We start from the raw sequence: 9,705 nt of genomic DNA, 5'->3' as shown, positions 1-9,705 counted from the left end.
TAGTACGATTGTATAGTGCCACCGTGTCCCATACCACAGGCCACCAATGCACTCGTTTTCAAGCCGACTACAGCATCTAGTCTATCAATGCATCATACACAATGATGTCCACATTCAACATATAAACATCTCATTCAATTGGCATTTAGAAAGTAAGATAGCACACATGCATAACAATGTGAGGAATGACTAATCTACATAACATATTCATGATGGCATGACTAGACTAGATATAATTAAATGAATGCCAAACAATGCCTTGAAACAAGGCCAAATGTCCTCTCCCCACTAACCTGTAGTGTACAAGGACTCTCGTTCGGTACGGGCGAGATCCGGTGCGAAACAGGTAGGATTTGGTGAACCTAACATAATTGAGCGGGGTTAGTACTTCACATGTTAGGATCAAAATTAACGAGATCCAATGACAAAATCATGTTTAGAACGTTAAAAGAAGGTTGCACGACCGATTTGGGTCCAATCGGACGTAAGAATCACCTTCGGGGCCACACAGGTGGGTCAGACAGGTGGGCTGTCTGACCCACCGGTCCTACCCACCGGTTTGGACCGGCGGGTAGGGTCCCACCGATTGGCCTATCGGTCTAGCCTGCCGGTTGGGCCAGGGGCCCCTGCTAAGACCAGTGGGCAGGGTGGCCCGCCGGTTAGCCCGCCGGTTGGGCCCACCGATTGTGTCCGAAGGCCCTGCCCTCTCATGTGGGTGCCCACAGGCGGGCCAGATGGCCCACCGGTTCCACCCACCGGTCTTGGCGGGAAACCTGTTGTTTCTTCCCAACTTCTTCCATTATTCGGGGATTCAAATGGGGGCTTTTCCCCACCCATTCTTCACACTTTCAAGTCTTATAGGATGGCTCTAACCTAGATCTAGGTTAGATTCAAGTGATGGGAAACCATCTTACCTTCTATGCTCAAGAATAACTTCAAACCGTCCAAATCACTTCAAACCCACAATGCTTCTTCCACCTTGTCAATACCTCTTCAAATCCTTCAAGATCAACACATAAATCATCTATTAAGCCTTAGATTCATCATTTCAAAAGGGATTTACAAGATCTCAAGAAACCCTACTCGAATCAAGGGTTTATGCTTGGGTATGGTGAATGTTCGAGGAACCCAACTTTGCTTATCTCTAAATGTAGATCTAGAGTTGAAGATCACTCTCCCGGCGCCGAAATGGGAAGATCAACCTTCGGCACCGCTGAAATCCTTCTCTTCTTCCTCTTCCTTCTTCTTCCCTTTCTTTTCTCTCTCCTCTTTACTATCCTCACCAACGTACGGGTGTCATAAATGAAAAGAAAAGAAAATCATAAATGCTATATATATATATATATACTTCCTAAATAACTGAATAGTGCACATGGATGGGTCACTCAGGTGGGTGGGTGCGCCCACCTGTCCGCCCACTTGAGGGTCAAAACTTGGGATTTTGATAGAGTTCGGGCCTCGGCGCGAACCCCACCCCTGGCATACGATGTAGTATACGTATATACCTTAATATATAGCTACAATACCTACTTTATCCGTACATGGCCTTATGGTAGGTGCATGTACAAGGCTTGGGCACTCCCATCTCTTCTGGCACTGGCTCGGACTTATCAGGCCAGCCGGTGTTTAAGGTCACCCTTGCCATCATAGCCCATAAGGAACCCACTCTAACTCCCTCTGGTTCGGTTCCTACATGGTTAAATCGGGTCAACCGCATAATCAGACCGGGTTTAAGAAGTTGGGTATTACAATGTCTAACCACCACAGTGACCCGACAACTGTGACCACTGCTTCCCCCCAAATGGTAACCCAACACCTTAACCCCTGTTGGGAAGGGTCGTAGCACGGGATGGTGAAAATCCTAAACCGCATGCTCCTATATGACAATAGTACGATTGTATGGTACCACCGCGTCCCATACCACGGGCCACCAATGCACTCGTTTTCAAGCCGACTATGACATCTAGTCTATTAATGCATTATGCACAATGATGTCAACATTCATCACATAAGCATCTCATCACTTGGCATTTAGAAAGTAAATATAGCACACATGCATAACAATGTGAGGATGACTAATCTACATAGCATTTTCATGATGGCATGACTAGACTAGATACAATTAAATGAATGCCAAACAATGCCTTGAAACAAGGCCAAACGTCCTCTCCCCACTTACCTGTAGTGTACGAGGATTCCCGCTCAATACGGGTGAGATCCGGTGCGAGAAGCGTAGGATTTGGTCAACCTAACATGAATGAGCGGGGTTAGTATTTCACCATTTTGGAATCAAAATTAACACGATCCAATGACATGATCATGTTTAGAATCCTAAAAGAAGGTCACACGTTCGATTTGGGTCCAATCGGACGTAAAAATCACATTCGGGGCCTCACAGGTGGGTCAGACAGCCCACCTGTCTGGCCCACCGGTCTGGCCCGCCGATTGTGCCCGAGGGCCCTGCCCTCTCAGGCGGGTGCCCACAGGCGGGCCAGATGGCCCACCGGCCTTGGCGAGAAACCTGCTGTTTCTTCCCAACTTCCTCCATTCTTTGGGGATTCAAATGGGGCTTTTCCAAACCCATTCTTCACACTTTCAAAGTCTTATAGGATGGTTCTAACCTAGATCTAGGTTAGATTTAAGGAATGGGAAGCCATCTTACCTTCTTTGCTCAAGAACACCTTCAAACCCGAAAAATCACTTCAAATCCACAATGTTCTCCAACCTTGTAAATACTTCTTCAAATCCTTCAAGATCAACACATAAATCATCTATTAAACCTTAGATTTATAATTTGAAAGTGGATTTACAAGATCTCAAGAAACCCTACCCAAATCAAGGGTTTTACTTGGGTATGGCGAATGTTTAAAGAACCCAACTTTGCTTACCTCTAAAGGTAGATCTAGTGTTGAAGATCACTCTTCCGGCGTCGGAATGGGGAGATCAAGCCTCGGCGCCGCTGAACTCCATCTCTTCTTCCTCTTCCTTCTCTTCTCTTCTCTTCTTCTTTCCTTTCCTTTCTCTCTCCTCTTTACTATCCTCACCAACGTACGAGTGTCATAAATGAAAAAGAAAAGAAAATCATAAATGCTATATATATACTTCTTAATTAACTACTAGTTCACATGGATGGGTCACTCAGGTGGGCGGGTGCGTCCACCTGTCCGCCCACCTGAGGGCCAAAACTTGGGATTTTGACAGAGTTTGGGCCTCGACGCGAACCCCACCCTTGGCATACGATGTAATATACGTATATACCTTAATATACGGCTACATACCTGCTTTATCCGTACATGGCCTTATGATAGGTGCATGTACACTGTTTGGGTATTCCCGTCTCTTCTGGCACTAGCTCAGACTTGTCGGGCCAGCCGGTGTTTAAGGTCACCCTTGCCATCATAGTCCATAAGGAACCCGCTCTAACTCTCTCCGGTTCGGGTCCTGCATAGTTAAACCGGGTCAACCGTGTAATCAGACCGGATTTAAGAAGTAGGGTATTACAGGTGATGTCATCAAAGTTTATAGACATTCATTTTAATTGTGTACTTCTTGACAGTAAAGATGACATTTTTCCAAAGGTGGTGTCATCAAGGTTTGTGAATAAATATTCACATGTTAGAAATGGACACTAACTTAAGAATTCTTTTACCCAAAAGTGGTTGAATTTTTAAATTTAAATGAGAGGATTAGTGAATCTTTGTCCCAAAAGATAAGGATACAGTTTCAGTTATAACTCTTGAGTGAATGCACATGAATCTCACCAAGTTGAACTTTGTTATTAGTGTGATCTACTTGGTTTTAGTGAAAATATTTTGTGGGTAGAGTTGACATCTTAAAGATTATTATTAATGTTGATATCTATATTCACATTTGAGACGTTATGATACAAGATCATCTTATGTTACTTGTACATATTGGTGGTTTATTAAATATTTCTATCATAGTTCTAATGAAATCTAGTTTTGAAGTATAATAATTGGATGAACTATAAATAATTTATGCAAGTGGAATTAGAAATCATTTGATTTTGATCTATTGAAATGATTTCTGAAATCTATTTATGTTGATGAATATTTGAGCCCTGTTTGTTCAAGCCAACAGGTAGATCCAATTCTAATATGAAATGATGTTGACTCTTATAATTGGTACTTTTATTGGGTTATCTAATCCCCACTCTTTTGTATTAGTGGAAGAAAAAAAAGATTATCTTATTGAGGGTGATGGATGCATTATACATGTTTTATTTGGATTATGTTTACTATATTAGTCATTTTCATGAATTTTAAGTCAATTTGAGATATTTTGATGTTTTCTTTGATGATATATTTATGGTATGTGACATTCAGTTTCATCACGAGACACTTAATTATGAGTTTTGATACCCCATTATGATTCAAAGCATCACAAGTCCATTGTTTTAAGTAATATTTCTTTGAATTTATATGTTCTATGTGTACTTATGATAAAATACAATTTTATTAAAAATTCATTGAAACAAAATGGGTATATTGTACTAAATGATTTAAATGAACCCATTAAAATTTTAGCAATTTAATGGTATAAAGCCTATTAAGTTATTTACACTTATTATTTATTAATGATTTATTATTGTTTTCACCAAGTAAGCTATTTGGTTCATGTGCCCTTATTAGCTACGAATTTTTTTGACTTACAAAAATTATAGGGCTTTATTGTGATAAACTTTAGAGTTTATAAGTAAATATTTGTATTAGATATTAAAATCATTTGGGCCTAAAGATCATACTTGTATACAACTTCTTATATGTAATGCATTATGGATAAGGTAACCATTAACCACCTCACTGATAACGTGGAGAATGACTCTGTCCATTGACTTATTCTTCACTTATCAGAATTTACTGCTCTTCTTCACAATGGCACGTGATCTCTTATGCCCCATAAACCGAACCACAATGTTATGGGTTGCAAATGGGTATATCAGATAAAGCAAAAATCTGATGGCACTGTAGATTGATTCAAAGCTCGATTAGTTGCGAAAGGGTTCAATCAACAGGCTGGTATTGATAATGATGATACTTTCAGTCCAATTGTCAAACCAACTACTGTGCGTACTGTTTTATCAATTGTCGTTAGTAAAAATTGTCAAATACGACAATTAGATATTACAAATGTCTTCCTACATGATTTTTTAGAAGAAGAGGTTTACATGGCTCAACCACAAGGATTTGTCGATATTCAACACCCTGATCACGTCTGTCGATTGCATAAGGCTATATATGGCCTAAAACAAGCTCCACGTTCTTGGTTCCAGCGATTCACAACCTTTTTGCTAGAACTTGGTTTTTGTGCCTCTACAACTGATACCTCCCTATTCATCTACAATCAAGCTAATGTCATCATCTACCTTCTACTGTATGTGGATGATATTGTCATCACCGGTAATTCTGCCACTACTCTTCATTCTCTTCTCAGCAGCTTAAGCAAACAGTTTTCTATGAAAGATCTTGGCGACTTACATTATTTTCTTAGGTTCCATACTGACCGTGGTCCAACTAGTCTTCAACTATCTTAGACAAAATATATTGCTGATATCCTGCAAAGGACCAAAATGGATGGAGCAAAACCGGTTACCTTTCCAGTAGCTTTTGGTGCCAAGTTATCTGCAACTGATGGTAATCCTTTTGACAATGCCACTCTCTATAGGAGCACAGTTGGAGCCCTTCAGTATCTTGCTCTTATGAGACCGGATATCACTTACTCTGTCAATCAAGTCTGCCAACATATGCACTCTCCTCGCACTACACACTGGGAAGTTAAAAGAATATTACGGTACCTCAAAGGTACTGTCAATCATGGTTTATTCATTACCTTATTTAGGCCCAAATCTCATTTCTTGGGCTACCAAGAAGCAGCTAGTAGTCTCTCGCTCTAGCACAGAGTCTGAGTATCGTGCTCTTGTAGTCACAACTGCAAAATTGTCCTGGATCCATAGCCTTTTCGAAGACCGTTACATCTTCATCTCAGATGTACCCACAATATGGTGTGACAACATTGGGGCTACAAGTCTTACTTCTAATCCCATATTTCATACTCGGACAAAGCACATTGAGGTAAACTACCATTTCGTTCGTTATCAGGTCACAAGAAAAGACTTGCAGGTGCACTACATTTCAACAAATGATCAGGTTGCAGATCTATTCACCAAAGAATTAACTGCTCAAATGTTTAAATTGCTACGGACAAACTCCATGTGACAGCAAATCCCATTCGTTTAAGGGGGAATATTAACCACTTCACTGATAACGTGGAGAAGGACTCTTCCCATTGACCTATTCTTCACTTATCTCCTCTAAGACTCAACACTATGACCAAGTTCTTATCCCTTGTCATACATGTAAATCCCTTGTAGATTGTAAATTGGTTACCTTACCTCAAGGAACCAAATATGTTAGTCACAGCTTGTATAAATTAATTTATACTGATTATGAAAGATTATCACTTGAAACACAAGATTTATTGAGTTTTTTAGTAACATATTTCATGTTTTTTTTGCTATCATGAATAAATGTTATAACCTGTCATATTTAGCATATTATCATTATTGAAAATTATCATATTTATAATTTTTTTTTAATTTATGATAATGAGCAGAAGTACAAAATTGTCATACTAAAAATGTACTTACTTTGATAACTGTTAAATTATGGTGTTGCCATATTGAATATTATGATTTATAATGGGTTGTTCTTATGGGTTTAGGCTGAAAATATTTTGGTTACATATTGAAATAGTTCATCTTGTTATTTGCACCCAAATCTAAACTCATAGACATTTGGTATCAATCCAAGTCTATAGATTTTCATAATTTCAGTGATTACGCTTCCATTACGCTTTCATACTAGGATAAATCTGATTAATAGTCCAATTAGTCAAGTTTAATTATATTGCTGGGACATTAATATACATTATTTTCATGTATATTGTATATTTTGGTAAATATCTATGATTATATTTGTCAACTTTAACTTCCCAGTTATTTTTCGTTAAAATTTTTAATGGTTCCAATTGTGAAAAATGGAACTAATCCTTTAATATTTCTCTGATTATTATGATAATGAATTTTAATGTTAGATTGATGTACCTTTTAAGCCAGTGGTTATTAATTTTGTTCAAACTAAGGTTCTTTATGAAACTGAGAGAAATCAAATAGATTTATCTAAAGATCAGTGAGAGTAAGTTCATGAATCATATATTTTTGTAGAACTATATTACTACGGATAAAATAGTTATTTATCCACTAGTTAAAGGCTTGATTCCAAAAGTCTTCCAAGGGCACATCACTGATAATGGACTTATTAGTTCTTTTGATGTATTTTATTAATGGGAGCATTGCTCATATATTCAGTTGCATTCGACTTTCAATTTATTTCAGTTTAATTTTGTATTTATGATGGCATTATTATTGTTCTCAAGAATATACATGCATCTTTATTATGGACAACTGTTTATGTGTATATACTTATTTATTTGCCTCCTTCAGAAAACCAAGGCTATATGTGGTGTATTTATCTCATTCGGTATTCGAAGTTTCAGTCAATACACACACATTCAGTCGCTAGTAATGCCTTGATTGATTGAGGTCTAGTGAGAGTATTTTGAGATATCCAAACCCAGTCCCAATGAGCTTCTTCGATTGAAGCTTGAGCATTTGGGCGATGCTTGTAGTTAATGAGACCTTCGGTATCTGTCTCATAGGGCTCATCTGATTTTCAAGCTTGGATCAATTTGGAAATAGGCATGATGATCACTATTGCATATTATTTTCATACCACACTTTCATACTATTCAGCCCAAGTCATTGAGGTTATAAGTACTTTGACGTGTTTAGTCCCATATCGCTTTAAATGTAATGATCAATATGGTTGGGTATTTGTAATTCTCATTCAGACCAAGGTATTTGGTTTAAGGTACACCCCATTCAACACTGTTTTGTTTGTGGCCACATTTAGTTTGTCTAAACTGGAAAGTCATTTTAAATAAAAAAATTTAAAATTCTAAAACTTGTGACATATGCTGCCTAAGTGGGAGATTGTAAGATTTTCAATTAGATGGGCTAGCATAGTCCAAGGTTTGTTTCCAAAATGGATTTAGTGGTGTTGACTATAGATAGAGTAAACAGAAAGGATCCAATAATGGTAAGTGATCTCTATGAAGATATTGGATTATATTAACACACATTAATGGCATGAAATATATATTATCATGTGTGGACATAAGATATTATTTCCTTAATGGGAAGAAAACCCTAATTTCATTGCAGTGTTGGTCCCTACCCTCACCCCTATAAATAGTTATCACTAGCCCATTAAGTTTATGACTAGAGAAACCTAAAGTAAGAAAGAAAAAGAGAGTAGACCAGACTAACAATGGCATTCATGTTGCAACAAAGGATTATAGTGTTATAGCCATGGGTTCAGGTACGCCATTATTATCTATGTAGTAATTGTATTGTATGCTTATCTGATCTCTATGTATGTGTTGCGTATATGTTTTCTATCAAGTAAACCCACCCATCAACAATGGGAAACAATGTGCTTCCTTCTGGGATTCGAGTTTCGGAGAGGGAATTGCCAAAAGTTTCATAAGTGCTCCTAAGTGCTCAGAAGTTCTCGTCGTCGAGAGAATCTTTGACAATTATGGGTTTGGGGATACATATCAGACGTGGTTCTGTTTCTCACTAGTTTTGAGTGCAATAATTGGTGGCGGAGTCTCAAATGTGGATGTTGTAAAGGTCAACATCCTCAAAGACCCCCTCCTACAAAATAATTAGTTTGTACCGAGAATTCGTGCAGTAGCATTGGAATATACATCGTAAATGTGCTATTTTGAGATATTTCCCATCTCCTGAAACTCATTCATCAATTGTGAATGGAGATGGTGCAAGGGCCAAAAGTTTCCCACAACGTCTCCAGCCACCCTCGAGATGACTGAACTCACAAGGACAAATACGTAAGCCAAAGCATAAAGAACAAGAATGTAATACCCCGCTTCTTAAACCCGATCTGATTTCGCGGTTGAACCGGTTTAACCATGCAGGAACCGAGCCAGAGGAAATTAGAGCGGGTTCCTTATGGGCTATGATGGCTCGGGTGACCTTAAACACCGGCTAGCCCGACAAGTCCGAGCCTGTGCCAGAAGAGACGGGAGTGCCCAAGCCGTGTACATGCACCTACCATAAGGCTATGTACGAATAAAGCAGGTATTGTAGCCGTATTTTAAGGTATATACGTATGCTACATCGTATGCCGGGGGTGGGGTTCGTACCGTGGCCGAACCCGGTCAAAATCCCAAGTTTGGCCCTCAGGTGGGTAGGACAGGTGGGTACACCCACCCACCTGAGTGACCCATCCATGTGCACTATTCACTTAATTAGGAATTGTATATAAAGCTTTATGATTTTCTCTTCTTTCCATTTATTACCCCCGTACGTTGGTGAGGAAAGTAAAGAGGAGAGAGAAAAGAAAGGGAAGAAGAAGGGAAGAGAAGGAAGAGGAAGAAAGGAAGGATTTCAGCGGCGTCGAAGCTTGATCTTCCCATTCCGGCGCCGAGAGAGTGATCTTCAACTCTAGATCTACAGTTAGAGGTAAGCAAAGTTGGGTTTTGTGAACATTCACCATACCCAAGCTTTAAACCCTTGATTTGAGTATGGTTTCTTGAGATCTG

Source organism: Macadamia integrifolia, chromosome 2, assembly GCF_013358625.1.
Source record: "Macadamia integrifolia cultivar HAES 741 chromosome 2, SCU_Mint_v3, whole genome shotgun sequence".
In the NCBI taxonomy this organism is placed as follows: domain Eukaryota; kingdom Viridiplantae; phylum Streptophyta; class Magnoliopsida; order Proteales; family Proteaceae; genus Macadamia; species Macadamia integrifolia.
Note: the sequence above shows the minus strand (reverse complement) of the source record.